This window comes from Megalobrama amblycephala, linkage group LG5 (assembly GCF_018812025.1).
Source record: "Megalobrama amblycephala isolate DHTTF-2021 linkage group LG5, ASM1881202v1, whole genome shotgun sequence".
NCBI classification, from domain to species: domain Eukaryota; kingdom Metazoa; phylum Chordata; class Actinopteri; order Cypriniformes; family Xenocyprididae; genus Megalobrama; species Megalobrama amblycephala.
Genome location: NC_063048.1, coordinates 37,762,929 through 37,779,349, shown reverse-complemented (window position 1 = coordinate 37,779,349; position 16,421 = coordinate 37,762,929). Strand labels below are relative to the sequence as shown.

General features: G+C 38.5%; 1 pseudogene; it reads left to right on the top strand.

Moving 5' to 3' along the window:
* Positions 1-2,313: 2,313 nt before the first annotated feature.
* The window catches only part of LOC125269297, a 49,738-nt pseudogene continuing 35,630 nt past the window's right edge, over positions 2,314-16,421 (top strand).

Sequence of the window (16,421 nt, the reverse complement as noted above, 5' to 3'; positions counted from 1 at the left end):
AATTTGGGGTTGTTATCTTTGGATCAAGAAAAAGCTTTTGACAGGGTTGACCATGTTTTTCTGTTTGATACTTTGAAAGCTTTTGGTTTTGGGGATAATTTTATTTCAAAAATTAAACTTTTATATACTGAGGCAACATGCATGATAAAAATGGTTGGAGGATTAAGCATCCCGATAAAAGTAAAAAGAGGTATCAGACAGGGCTGCCCTCTCTCTGGTCAATTGTACAGTATTGTAATTGAACCTTTGCTGTGTAAATTGAGGAGAGGGCTAATGGGTCTACAGGTTAACACCCTACTCTCCAAAATTAAACTTTCTGCATACGCTGATGATGTCACAGTCATAATACGGGAACAAAATGACATTCAGATGTTAAAGGAGGCTTTACACTGTTATGGTAAAGCCTCTTCATCTGTTGTTAACTGGGGTAAATGTGATGCTCTGTGGTGTGGAAAAGATTTTAAAGGTCCAGTACTTCCTGGTGGTTTAAAGTGGGGAAGAGCAGGTTTTAAATATTTAGGGGTATTTATTGGGACAGAAGAGTACCAAAGAAAAAACTGGGAGGGCCTAGTGGAGAAAGTGTGTGTTCGGTTGTCTAAATGGAAATGGTTGCTACCCCAGCTATCCTACAGGGGGAGGGTACTAGTTTGTAATAATTTGGTTGCATCTTCTTTATGGCACAAAATGACAATAATTGAGCCTCCTGATGAACTGGTGAGAGATATCCAGCAGCGACTAGTGGATTTTTTTTGGTCAGGCCATCATTGGTTGAAGGCAGCGGTGTTGTATTTGCCTGTACTGGAAGGAGGCCAGGGGCTGATTGATGTCGCATCAAGAATAAAGGCCTTCAGAATCCAGACGACACAAAGATTGCTTTATGAGGAGGATGTGAGTTGGGCTGGAATTGCTTGTGCTCTACTAAGGAGAGCGGGAAATATGGGCCTTGATCTTCATCTCTTCCTTATGGATGTTAACAAGCTGAACCTTTCTGGACAGCTCTTTTTATAGATCAATTTTAAGATCATGGACACTTTTTAAATTTTCATGGAGTGGAAATGGATCACAGAGTCTGTGGCTGAAAGAATAACCACTACTTTTCAATCTTGAATTGGATTTGGACATTTCTAAATCAGAGACTTTTAGAAAAGCCATGTGGAAAGAAAATATTATAAAAACTGGTCATCTAATGGAAACTACAAAATGGATTACTGCGGATGTTTTTGCTTTAAAAATGGGACTAAGATCAATCAGAGTGGCACAGAAAGTGTTGAATCAGACTTTAGAGTCACTACCACAGGATTATAGACTGGCAATGGAATCTTTTAATAACAAAGTGGATAAATGTGTGTTTCCGGAGTTAAGTGTCACAGTAGAGACTGGAGCATGGCAAGAAAAGAAAGGTAGCTTGCTATCTTTTAAAGAAACTCAGCTGGTTCGTGATGCTGGAAAGAAAGATGTCTACACACTGTGTGTTAAAGCATGGCATTTTAAAACACTAGAGAGTGTCAAAGAATCCAAATGGCAGGAGATTTTCGGGATGGATACCTTCCCTAAAGGTAGCTGGAGGTCCTTGTACAAACCCACCCTGGAGAAAAGGTCTGGAGACCTGCAGTGGAGAATTGTACACGGTATAATAGCTACAAACAGATACAGAGCACACCTTGACCCACAGGTAGGGAGGGGTTGTCCTTTATGTGGTGGACAGGAAACAATTTTTCGCTTGTTTCTAAAGTGTGAAAGGCTTCAGCCTCTTTTTTATAAATTGGAAGAGTGGTGTAATACTTTGGGGGAAATTTTTACGCTGGTTTATTTTATTTATGGGCCAAAATATAGCAGAAACAGAAGGACTGTTCATGTTTTAATATTTTTTTTATTTGGGCAGGCAAAACTTGCCATATGGTTGTCGCGGAAAAAGCTCTTGAATGGTGATGGATCAACTGATGTGGTGTCTATTTTAAATGGATTATTAAAATCTCGTATAAAGATAGAGTTTACTTTCTATAAGTTGATCAATGATATTGGAGTTTTTAAAAACAAATGGGGAGTAAATCAATGTTTTTGTGATGTTGATAATGATGGATGTTTGGAAATCTTCTTAGGAAACATTATTGTGAATGTTAAAAGTTAATTGTTTTAATTTTTTGTAAATAAATAGACCCTTAAAAGTCAAAGTCTCTCTCTCTCTCTCTCTCTCTCTCTCTATATATATATATATATAGAGAGAGAGAGAGAGAGAGAGAATTTTTTTTTTTTTCAATTTTTAAAAATAGAACTGAAACACGACTGTCATGGGACCTCCTCCACTTCCTGAAGTGATGTATCGATGTTCCCTTATTCCCTATGCCTTTTCGTAGTGCCCTTCGACCTGAACTTTCACTTCCTTCGGACTGGAATCTCACTTAAAATGGCGAAATACCCTGATGTCCACTTCGCAGTCCACTTAAGGACGAAAGTGAAACTATTTCAACAGACTCCATTTTGTGAAGGAAGAACATGAACAACATCAGGAGAGAAAAGCTGTTTGTGAATAATGTGAATCAGTTTGAGATCAGATCAGTTTAATGCTGTTATCTAGAGACTGAATGGATTTATGAACTGAAGGAAGTTTGTGTTTGATGTTCTTCATTGTTGAGACAGAGGTAGGTTTGAACAAACATTTCTGGATTTATTCTCATGCACTTGTAAATCAACATCTGCATGTGTAAATGTTTGTATTTCTATCCTCACTTATAGTTTTTCTTACTGTAAGCACTTGCTGATAAAATTCAGTTTGGCTTTTACACTTAAATAACTGTTACTCCTGTGAGTGTGTCTGCAATGATAGGGTATTTGCGGGTGGGAAATGTCCTCACAAACTTTTTGCCAGGGTCCATATTGTCCCTACCACGTTTTGAAACATCTCGCGGCACGGATGTTCTAATACAAAAGAAGCATAGTTGATCAGTGGCATGCAGTGGTGTTCTGAAATGAGGAGGCACATTTTTTTTTATGAATCAATGTGCATTACTCTTAAAGTTGACAAATCTTCCTTGTTAAATGAACATTACTTTACAGTACATCAAAAAAAGAAAACAAGAAACCAAATACAATTCTATTTTGTAATTTTACATTAACAATGTAATGTTCAATTTATCAAAACCAAGTCAATCTCATCAAGTTAGTGTTTTAAGCATTTCTACATTCATTCCAAAATAATAACTAAAGGCAATAATAATTTAAACAATATATTTTATTTGTGTATTGCGGTTTTTCTTTTTAATTGTCAACCTAGGCTATTTTGGATCATCAGTCATGCTCTGTAAACACCGTCTGTCACAGACACGAATTGTATTTTTAATTTCACCAAGCTGATTGCACTAAAAACGCCGCAGTCATCATGCTTTCAGTCCATTTCAAGTTTGATTTTGACGTGCCATAAAGCAGTGATATCTAACTGGGTGATCTGTATACTTATTTTTCAATTAATCTTCCGATTGACGCTATCATTTGATTAGTCAAACTGACTCGCGGAACGCGCACGTCAACGAGAGGCGGGATTTATCGCACAAACCAATCACATCCAATCATAACCAATTACATCCAATGACAGCGCGATGGAGACATTGCCTCCTCTCACATGACTTTCCCCCATTCATTCTCAATTACCCCCCACAAAACCCACCGCACGCTGGGGGTCTGATGATTTTCTATGGTTTCCTATGGAAAGGGAGGCATGACTCCATAGACTGTAAAGCATGACTCCTGCTGAAACTTTACCTGCGGGTGTCGCTGTTTGGCAGTGTTCCTTAAGAAATATGCGTGACTTCCGCTCTTTTTATTGTCATAATTTGTAATATTTGTGTTGTTTTATATGTAATATGGATTATTTTCTCATCCTATTTTTTTTTGAGGAGGCACTGCCTCCCTTGCCTACTCGGAGGAAACGCCCCTGTAGTTGATTAGCAATTCGTTCCTTTGTGTTAAATAAGAGGCGCTGGGATGTGTTGTTTTTGAAATCTGAATGCTCGTTGCCACTGTTATCAGTTATTATTATTATTAGTATTAGTATTATTAAACTGGTTTATTGAACAACTTAACTCTGTATTTAAATAAATTGAATTATTTCTTTTGACGCTCGTGCACAGTGCACAGTCTTCACACAGAGGGGCGTTTTAACGTTGCGGAGATGCTCTATTCGTTCCTGTGAAATCACACAACAAAATGCACATACTGAACATAAACGTGTCCCTCCCTGCTTTTTATGTACAATCACTGATAAACATCTTTGTTTGTAATAAGGAAGAAATATACGAGGGTGGATTAGCTATATAACCCAGATCCTTTGGCACTCTTAACGAAAATTCCACTAAGTTAGTCCATTAGGACTAACGCAAATATGTTTATTCACTTGTTGTGTATACTCTCGAGACTAACAATATATTGTGTTATTGTAGATGAAACTATCAATTTAAACATGAATTCTATGTCAATAAATTGTGCATTTATTAGGGAATTGTACATTTCTGATATGCAATCCCACCACACACGCGCACACACATCCTGTCCTACCCACTTTTTAAAACTATGTCAGTTTAGTAGGCCTACAAAAGTCATTCAGTAATTGCTTTAAATGTGAAGAGATTTATCTGAAGCAGTACTTTCCTTGTCTATTGAATACTTCAACCATGGCTTATTTTCATACCATGACTTTTGAAATGATCTGCCTTCAATATTTTTGGGAAATCTAAGGATGCCCTCATAGCTGGCATTACACCTGAGATCAAAAGCTTGGTAGTGGATGGGATCTGTTGGATACTGTAAGGATTTTTGATATGGCCTCTTCTACACTACTCAGTTTCCTCAACCTCATCCTCTTCTATTGCTAAATAAACTCAACTGTTTCCCATCCTTTAACCTCTTCCTGTTCAACACTGACAGTGATTTCCTGATCATCTTTGTCAACTATGTCCAGCAAAGTAAACAATCAGATTGAAGGGCGATTCTCACAAAATTGTATTTTCTGCAAGCTTCAAGGACCATTGGAGACTCCAAAAGTACACCAAATCCATATAATTCTATTAAATAATACATTTATGCACACCAAAGCACCCATGAAAAAAAAACATTACAGAAAAAAAAACTTTACATGATTCACAGTGTATAGTATGTGTACAGACTTGAATGTACTGAAATGCATCTGTTCACATAATACAGTGTGCAATCAGTGATCGAGAGGCGTAGCAATAGGGCAGGCAATTGGCTGATCACTTAAACAGTCAGAAATGTTAATATAAACACACAGCAACATCTCTGCGTCCCCCTTAGTGTGGCCCCCTTCCTCGTTGTGCTGGTTATGCTTTTGCTGCCTCGCCTTGGCCGCCTCTTTCAAACTGTTGCAGCGCTTACTCACGGTACTGTAGAAAATTAGATTAGATTAGATTAGATTAGATAGAAAACTTTATTAATCCCTGTAAGGGGAAACTCATTTGCCACCATTACACAAAACAAACAACACAGATAGACAATTAAACATAAAACAAAAATGACACAATGATTGTAATCAATACATGATTTGGTTTGTTAAACATGAAGAGAACTTATCCATCTGACACGATCGCTCGTTCTAACATTAACCTAAATGTGTGCTATTATTAGGCGCATATCCAAGTGTTTGTGTGGAGTGTTGGAGCTAAAGTAAAGCGCGCTTGCTTACAGCATGAGTAAGGCGCTGGCGTGATCACTTGAATTTTTTAAGTGGATCCCCCACTTAATATAGATTAGCCTCTGACCCTATATAAGCGAATTTGTGTTCCTAACCTACCTAATTTAGACCAACTAAAATCAGTACCTTATCAGTTTTTTATGTTAAATTGAACAGTTCCCGTGTGTCTCTCTTTTGGAAAGTCATGGAAATGACATATAACAAATAAAACAAGACTAATATTTTTAATGGTTTCCTCAAAGTATTGATATTTTTAAAATACTTTTGCGTGCTACTGACTTTTTTCAATAAGGCCTAAGAGCTTTCGTTTTTTATTATCCCTCTTGTATGTCTAAAGAAGTTAATTTAGTTGCATATTATTGTCTTTTTCTGCAGCACTGGTGGTAAAATGAGTCTCTGTGAGAAGAGAGAGGAGGAGAATGATGTTCAGACACATAAAGCAGCATCTCCAGAACCCAGCTGTGTGTCTATGAAGAGTGACTGGTCCATGGGAAACCCTCCTGGTCTCAGTGATGGAGCAGTGACCTCTGACCCTGAGTGAGTATGAACATGATGATCTAGAATGTTGACCTACGTAAGGAACATGTTCTGCTAATGTAAATCATGCCGAACTATATGTCCATTATCCATATTATCCCACCCTGAGACGTCTGCAGTGGATCATTCAACTATAGCATGTAGGAAACATTATCAGTCATAGGGTTAGGGTTAGGTCCATTCACATCATGTTGGAACTAATTTAATTATGAGATTCAGAGTTGTAAAAAGCATTTACATCCACATAACCTGTAATTACAACTTTTAAGCTCTGAATTAGATTAGATCCACCTGACTGCTGCAGCGGCAAACACTATTATTATTGACTATTATTAATGTATTAATAATTCAAGATAAGCTGATTATTAAATAAATAAAATAAATATTATACAGTTTCATGTAGCTTGCACAGAATTGGATAACTGCTGTATCTAACATCCTGATAAATAAACTATAGGTTTATTAATAAGTAATTTGTATAATGACAGTAACTTGTTGTATTGTGTTTTTTATAGTAATTACTCAAAGTACACAGATTCATTTTGCCATAGAAACACATAATTCCAAGTCTGAGGACTTGAACAGCTCCGAGTTGAACATCATGGGTTGTCATCTCATAATTACGGTAATATGACATGGCTTGAACACTAAACTAAATATTGAATAACTAATATAAATTAGGGCTGGGTAAAAAATATTGATTTCTCGATTTTAATAGATTCTCATTTTTACGAACCGATATCGATTCTTAAATCCAAAGAATCGATTAATCTATACTGTTTTCAGTTAATGAAAGAACAGAACATGTAGCGTGCCTCCCATCCAATAAATCGCAATAATCTTTGTGCTTTGTTACTTTGGATATGAAGTCTCAGATTTCAAATGACGTCCATCTTATTCAAAAAATAAATACAAGTTTTGGCGCTGTTTAAAGGGGTCATATAATGCCATTTTTACAAGATGTAAAATAAGTCTCTGATGTCCCCATGGTTTCAAGAGCTCGTGTCAGCACAGTGTTAGCAGCGCCGATTACCTCATATACCTCATATTCTGTCATGATGAATGAATAAATCGCTCATATGGGAACTGTTGTAAGATGCCTACAGAGCTAGAGAATATATGCTGCATGAAGATAGAACAGGTGTAGTTTAGTTTAATTACAGTTATAACTTGTTTGCATCTTGCTTTTATGACATGCTATTGCATTTGTGTTACTTACTGTATTGCAATAACATGGCCTCTGCCCCTTTGTTGTGTGTTCTCGGGGGCGGGGTTAGTAATGTCACCAACCCGGGAAGAAGCTTATTGTAGTCCTTAAACAGAGAGTTCTGTAAAAGAAAATATCACCCCTTACATTGAACTTTGAGCATCGTAACTTTGGAGATGTTGTTTATGGTCAAACAGCAACATTACACACTAACTAAAGTTAAAATTATAATCATAATGAACCACCCCTTTAATGTGACAGATCGCTGTAGCGCCTCAGTTAAAAAGAGCAGCGGCAGCTCGGAGTGCATGTGAACTTATCCTCTCCTCGCTTTAATTCCAGTTACAATGTGAAATAAACAAGAATAAACATCTGAAGGTATATTAAAAGATACAGTACAACTTACCGAAATCCGTATCATGTCTCGTGTAATCGCTCAATCAGTGTTTCAACCATGGAAAGACGTCAATAAAACAGCTTGTAAACAATGTCACGTAACGTCACATTTACCTCAGAAAAACATATTCAGTGACCATAAACTCGTTAGTCAGCTAGAAAAATGAACTCTAGAGAGCAACATTCTGATAAATATAGCTATGCACCATTACATATTCATTATAATATTTAATGTTCTTCAATATTTAATGCATGTTTGAATACATCAATTTTGACAGCCGCAATTTAAATGTTTATATTTCAAAAAACCGATTTGGAGTAGAAATATGATATTATGTTTGTATTAGGCCTGGGTGATAAAACGGTATCGATTTTTATCGACGGTACGGTAACGTTATAACTCTCGATATAGTTTTACTTAAATAACGTGCTATGAGTGACAGCAAACAAGTTGCTGTGGAGCTCAGTTGCGCAATCGCCACGTGAAATCAGAACAAATAAAAACTTAACCATGAGTGCTGTACCTGCCGGTGATGAGGAGATTGTGAATAAAAAAGAACATATCAGCTCGTCAGTGTGGCAGTTTCATGGTTTCCTTACGTCTTACAGTTGATCTGCTTCAAAGTTCGTTTTGAGAGAGCAGTTGTCATGTCGGTATTAACAGCTGCACAAACAATCACACAGCATCTTTATTTCTGTGCTACAAAAATTCAGATTATCACAGAAGTACTGAGATAAAAGTTTACCGTTCAGATATAAATACTAATGTCTGTTATCGATCAAAATAGAGCAAATCAGCTTTTGAAAGAAACTTGAATGCGCTGAAAATGACGCATTTATCGATTACAATCTTCATTCAACAGATTCTTTCAAATACACTGATTCATCCAGTAATGAAACAAGAGTATTTATTGGTGTGTCATTGAATCATACATCCAAACAGATGTTTTTAAAATAATTAATTCAAATATATTTAAAATTTTAAAATAGACTGCAGCAATTAGTATTTTGTCAGAACCTCTAGTAAATTACTTTAATTAGTTTAGTAGTCATTCAGAATTGTGATCTCGGTGTAAAACAAACAAAAACGTTTCTCAATTTATCCAGAATTGTGCAGCTCTAAGTTTCTTTAACACTTATTTATTTAATCTTCATATAAAATATATAAAAAAGATTTGTTTACATTTTATTTTGCTTTGTTTTAAAACACACACACACACACACACGCAGTAATTGGTGTAATTGTGAAGAGATTTATCAGAGAGTTGAGTTGAACAGCTTTTGATGGGTGGTTATTTATCAAAAGCTCTGTGGCTCTTTGTGTGAGTTCATGATTCTGTAAGGAAAGCATAGTTTGTTGTATATTAAAATATATATTGTGTTGCATCAGTGGCATAACTTGATGGGCCCCAGTGCTGGCTATTACGACAGGCGCCCTGGTCTGCACAGTTATGAAGCACATACAAACACACAGAGGTGTCACAATCAGTGTTGCCAATTTAGCGATTTTGTCACTAGATTTAGTGTCTTCCCCGCCCCTTTTGAGACTTTTTTCAAAAGTTTAGGGACAAATCTAGCAACTTCTTGTACAAACCTTATCTAGATTCTTATTTTGGCCACTGATCTACATTCATATTTATATAGATTAAAGAATTTGCCATTATGATGTCATCTAGTGACATTTAGTTACCAGTTTTAGCTACTTTCAGTTGAAAGCAGTTGGTAACACTGGTCGCAATAGGGCTGGCAATTGCCTGGGGCACCGCATTTTGAGGGCCCCCGAGGGCTGATCACTTAAACAATCAGAAGTCCCTGTGAACCGGAAGTTGCAAATGACTTTTCTCCCATGTTGTGACGTATTTCCAAGTGAAACAGAATATTGAATAGAGGGCAGGATTTTACTTTAGCGCTTCTCCTCACCATCTCTCACTCATAGCAGACTAACGGTTGGAGGGGAGTGGTTTAAGCGTTTTCAACCCAAGCTATCAAACTGACGTCATCAGAGAAGGAATGCAAGGCTCGAAATTGCGACCATTTTGTATATGCACCCGAAATATAATCTGTGCGATCTCAAAATATATTTGGGAGCATTTGTGCGAGTGCAAATAATTGTTGAGGTGTGACCCGTTTTCATTTCTCTACAAAACATTCGTTAATTACTGCACAGTATGTGCCTGCTGTGAATGAGCTGGGAGTTAGTTGGGAGTTAATTTCGAGCTCTGGATCGGCATTCCAGACTGGAAGTAACTTTTCAGATTTTGATTAAAGATTACCATGACAAACTATTTTTTTTCTGTGTATTAACTTTTAATGGATTAATTGTTCAGCACAAGACTTGTAATATGCGCTAACAAATAGGGCCAAATTTGATTTCATGATGACTTTAATATAAACACGCAGCAACATCTCTGCGTCCCCCTTAGCGTGGCCCCCTCTCTCATTGCACTGGTTGCTTTTGCTGCCTCGCCTCAGCTGCCTTTTTCAAATTGGCGCAATGCTTACTCACGGAACTGTAGAAAATACATGATTTGGTTTGTTAAACATGAAGAGAACTTATCCATCTGACACGATCGCTCGTTCTAACATTAACATAAATATGTGCTATTATTAGGCGCATATCCAAGTGTTTGTGTGGAGTGTGGGAGCTAAAGTATAGCGCGCTTGCTTACAGCATGAGTAAGGCGCTGGCGTGATCACTTGAACTTTTTAAGTGGATCCCCCACTTAATATAGATTAGCCTCTGACCCTATATAAGCGAATTTGTGTTCCTAACCTACTTAATTTAGACCAACTAAAATCAGTACCTTATCAGTTTTTTATGTTAAATTGAACAGTTCCCGTGTGTCTCTCTTTTGGAAAGTCATGGAAATGGCATATAACAAATAAAACAAGACTAATATTTTTAATGGTTTCCTCAAAGTATTGTATGATATTTTTAAAATACTTTTGCGTGCTACTGACTTTTTTCAATAAGGCGTAAGAGCTTTCGTTTTTTATTATCCCTCTTGTATGTCTAAAGAAGTTAATTTAGTTGCATATTATTGTCTTTTTCTGCAGCACTGGTGGTAAAATGAGTCTCTGTGAGAAGAGAGAGGAGGAGAATGATGTTCAGACACATAAAGCAGCATCTCCAGAACCCAGCTGTGTGTCTATGAAGAGTGACTGGTCCATGGGAAACCCTCCTGGTCTCAGTGATGGAGCAGTGACCTCTGACCCTGAGTGAGTATGAACATGATGATCTAGAATGTTGACCTACGTAAGGAACATGTTCTGCTAATGTAAATCATGCTGAACTATATGTCCATTATCCATATTATCCCACCCTGAGACGTCTGCAGAGGATCATTCAACTATAGCATGTAGGAAACATTATCAGTCATAGGGTTAGGGTTAGGTCCATTCACATCATGTTGGAACTAATTTAATTATGAGATTCAGAGTTGTAAAAAGCATTTACATCCACATATAACCTGTAATTACAACTTTTAAACTCTGACTTAGATTAGATCCACCTGACTGCTGCAGCGGCAAACACTATTATTATTGACTATTATTAATGTTTTAATAATTCAAGATAAGCTGATTATTAAATAAATAAAATAAATATTATACAGTTTCATGTAGCTTGCACAGAATTGGATAACTACTGCATCTAACATCCTGATAAATAAACTATAGGTTTATTAATAAGTAATTTGTATAATGACAGTAACTTGTTGTATTGTGTTTTTTATAGTGATTACTCAAAGTACACAGATTCATTTTGTCATAGTGTTGCCATAGAAACACATAATTCCAAGTCTGAGGACTTGAACAGCTCTGAGTTGAACATCATGGGTTGTCATCTCATAATTACGGTAATATGACATGGCTTGAACACTAAATTATGTTTTATTAACGTAGTTCGGGAGGAACAAGTCAAATAAGCTACACAATCATTATGTCATCTCATTACGTCATCTCAACCAGCTGTCAACAATCTGTAATCAACATATCTACCCAATCAGCATGAGTTCAGGCCTATATATAATCACAGTCAAACTCACCCAAGGATCCTCGACAGTTTCCAGCATTTGGTCCCGCCCTAAGTTCCCAACATGTCCGAAGTCACGTCCGATGAAGAATCTTTCATTCACGAGGAATCTTTGCCACAATCCTCTGGCCTTAGGAACGATTTTTCTCCAATCCAACGGCATTATTTCGGCGGGCCGCCCAAACAAACGGGTCCGTGCATGCCAAAACGCCGAGGCCTGTCACCACGTCCAAATCATCTGCGATCTCCTTCTGTGTATTTCCCTACTCCGGCCCATTCAGTCATTACTGTCATAGAGAAATGGACAATAAGGCAGCCGAGCACCAAGCTCGAGTCTCAGGCAATACCGCCTCTTCCCGCAAAGGAACGGGCCTTCTTCCAGTGCAAGGCTGCCGCAGCAGGCCTTCAGCAAGCCGCACCGCAGCGCAGATCCAGTTCCCAGCCAGCTCACACTCTCCACCCCATCGGCTCAACCCCGCAGGAAGCACAGTTTAAATCCTTCTCGTCTTCTTTCCTGAATTTTCACAGTCATTCCATCTGGATCAGTGTTGATCGGGGGAATTGTTTCTGTGAATTGCCGTTCTAAATTACCGTGCCGCTTCCTTGTGGTTAAACATGCAAACGTAGCTCATATCACGTTCAGTTCGCACGCAGAATCACTACTAAACTCGGAACTTATTGTCATCGCTGTCCTGCGATTTATCAACAAATCGCTTGGAAACTTAAAGTAATTGTATGCATTTCTGTAACTTCAACCCACAGCTGCACTATTGGTAAAGAGACACAGCACAGACTGGTAGGACAAATTCTTAAACTCGTTCTTTTGCTGATGCATTCAAATAAATTCTACCGTTCCTATTCATCTGTATGTTCATCTATATTTATAACTAGCCAAAATATGTAAGTAACGTAACGAACCATAGACAAATAACCAGTGAATAAACTGTTATGTTGTATGTTCCTACACAGTTTGATAAAGCATGGTATTTGATTTGAGTAATTTGAGTACCAGGTCTGGATAAGTATGGGAAAATAGAACTAAACATAATAAATAAATACATTTATAAATTAATTAAATAAATAAAATCATACAAGCAGTGTGTTCATGGTAAATTTAGTGCTTGTTGAACAGAATTGAATAAATCCAAGTTGCACATTTTTATTATGCAAAGCTCTCTTTTTACAAGCTAGTCTCTCTTGATCTTTACTAAGTGAAGGTGCATATTACTCAAACCAGCAACAGTTAAAAGACCAAACGATCATCTAAATCAGTCTGACTCTGTACTTTGCTGTTTGATCATTCAACATCAAACAATGACAGTCCAAACTGTAAACGACAGTATGGTATCAAACAATCGTGCCAGAGGTGAATATATGCAGGTTATAAAGCATTTTAGGCTTATTAATAAAAATGAATAATCAATTTCTCAGCCCTCCACAGTTTCGCTGAACTCGACCTGAATTTATGGGCTTTAACTTAAATACAGTTTATTTTTAGGCCTCACCACATAAGGAACCAATAGGATATTTTTTATTTGTTTCCATCTTCATAGATGGTCCAAACTGTTCTAAACAGGAACTGCTATCTTTGCTCAGCTATCTTCATGATACGTATAATCCAGCAGGCCGCTTTTTCATCTTGCATCTCCTCTCTCTTGTTTCTTCGATTCATGCACTAGAAGACAGGCGTCAGGCCACAGCAGCAGCGGGCCTGGGCTGGGCCCCAGATTACCACTCTCCTCCCCCCTCCACATAGCCACACACCGCAGTTTCCCAGGTGCCACACCACATATAGCAATGCTTAGCGAATGCCTTCCCTCCTAGCGTGAGGATGCCTCCGCTAGCAGAGCAAGCTCCGCTGTTTCAGCCATTTCATCCCACCGTCTCTTACCCTATCCATTGTCTGTGGCCTGTATTAGCGTGAGGATGCCTCCGCTAATGGCGCAGGCCCAGTCATCAGTCTCAAACTCTCTTTTTGTCTTTGGTCTACAGCTCAACCACGGACCTTAGCGTGAGGCTGCCTCCGCTAGTGGCGCAGGCCCAGATGCCTTATTTTACTCTCCAGTTTCCCTCTTTTCTGCACTTCTTGTTCCTCCCCAGGCTCCAGCGACTGACCCAAGCGTGAGGCTGCCTCCGCTAGCGGCGCAGGCCCAGATGCCTTATTTTACTCCCAGCTTCCCTCTTTTCTACACTTCTTGTTCCTCCCCAGGCTCCAGTGACTGACCCGAGTGTGAGGCTACCTCCACTAGTGGTGCGTGCCCAGATGCCTTATTCTCTTCCCCAGCTTCCCTCTTTTCTATCCTCCTCGTTTCTCCCTAGGTTCCAGGGGCCAGCCCAAGCATGAGGCTGCCTCTGCCCAGCCATTCCTCCAGCCTGCCTTTCCTGATTTTCTCTTCTCAACATTACTTTATTTATATCATTTAAACAGCATTAAGAACCTCCAAGCTCCCAGCAGGCCACTTTTCCAGTCAGGAGCAGCAACCACAGCTGCTCAATAAGGCCTTTCCCAGCATCAGATTCAAACACTTGGTCACTGGTCATAAGAAGCTTTTAAGAACTACATCAAACTTTTTCCACATTAAAGAAGCCTAACAAATGCTTATCAGCTAGGTTTTCAGCTCCAGCTCATTTTCTCACACATACCCACAAGCCATATCGAACTCCACTAATACCATCATTCCAATAAAATGGGAATGATTTCATTGCCAGTGCAGCGATGTCGCCTCGACTCACGCAGGAGCTCAATTCTTCTGGCCCAAAAAGGTCTCTCCCAGCAACATATTCAAGCTCTCGGTCGTTGGTCATCCGAAGCTTGCAAAAGCTACATCAGATCTAACTCTTCCACATCAAAAAGCACACCAAACCCTTATCAGTTAAACCAACTCGCTAGACCCTCTTGTGGGGCTTACCTGTCCGATCGCAGTGAGTATTGAACTCCCGTCGGATGCCGCAAAAGCCCCCAATCTAAAATTACTTAACGTCCTCCCAACCGTCAGCGGGGCTTACCCGTCCGACCGCAGTGAGTATTGAACTCCCATCGGATGCCGCAAGACGGCTTTCTCCTTGCAAACATCAGCCTTATTTTTATATTTTTTGGGGTGTTACAGTTGTAGTTCCCGGCTGCTGTCCGTAGCTAACTTTTGCATTTTTGGGGGGGTACTCTGTGTTCGGGCCGATTACCGAGCTCGGAGCCCTCTCCCCGGACAGCACGTCAAATACGTTTACCAATTAATTTACCTGAATTATTTGTAAGTGTGAACTCATGAATCTAAATATTGAATAACTCCATTTTGGATGTCAAGAAATCAGTGATCCACTATCAGCTTATATAGTATATAATATAAATTAGGGCTGGGTAAATTTTAATCGATTTTAACCGATTCTCATTTTTACGAACTGATATCGATTCTTAAATCCAAAGAATCGATTAATCTATCCTGTTTTCAGTTGATGAAAGAACAGAACATGTAGCGTGCCTCCCATCCAATAAATCGCAATAATCTTTGTGCTTTGTTACTTTGGATATGAAGTCTCAGATTTCAAATGACGTCCATCTTATTCAAAAAATAAATACCGTTTTGGCGCTGTTTAAAGGGGTCATATAATACCATTTTTACAAGATGTAAAATAAGTCTCTGATGTCCCCAGAGTGTCCCCAGGGTTTCAAGAGCTCGTGTTAGCACAGTGTTAGCAGCGCCGATGACCTCATATACCTCATATTCTGTCATGATGATCTATAAATCACTCATGTGGGAACTGTTGTAAGATGCCTACAGAGCTAGAGAATATATGCTGCATGAAGATAGAACAGGTGTAGTTTAGTTTAATTACAGTTATAACTTATGTTGGCATCTTGCTTTTATGACATGCTATTGCATTTGTGTTACTTACTGTATTGCAATAACATGGCCTCGGCCCCTTTGTTGTGTGTTCTCGGGGGCAGGGTTAGTAATGTCACCAACCCGGGAAGAAGCTTATTGTAGCCCTTACCAACTGTTTGTTGTAGTCCTTAAACAGAGAGTTCTGTAAAAGAAAATATCACCCCTTACATTGAACTTTGAGCATCGTAACTTTGGAGATGTTATTTATGCTCAAACAGCAACATTACACACTAACTAAAGTTAAAATTATAATCATAATGAACCACCCCTTTAATGTGGCAGATCGCTGTAGCGCCTCGGTTAAAAAGAGAAGCGGCAGCTCGGAGTGCATGTGAACTTATCCTCTCCTCCGCTTTAATTCCAGTTACAATGTGAAATAAACATGAATAAACATCTGAAGGTATGTTAAAAGATACAGTACAACTTACCGAAATCCGTATCATGTCACATGTAATCGCTCAATCAGTGTTTCAACCATGGAAAGACGTCAATAAAACAGCTTGTAAACAATGTCACGTAACGTCACATTTACCTCAGAAAAACATATTCAGTGACCATAAACTCGTTAGTCAGCTAGAAAAATTAACTCTAGAGAGCAACATTCTGATAAATATAGCTATGCACCATTACATTGTTACAACAGAGACACGGAGGCAGACGTAAAAG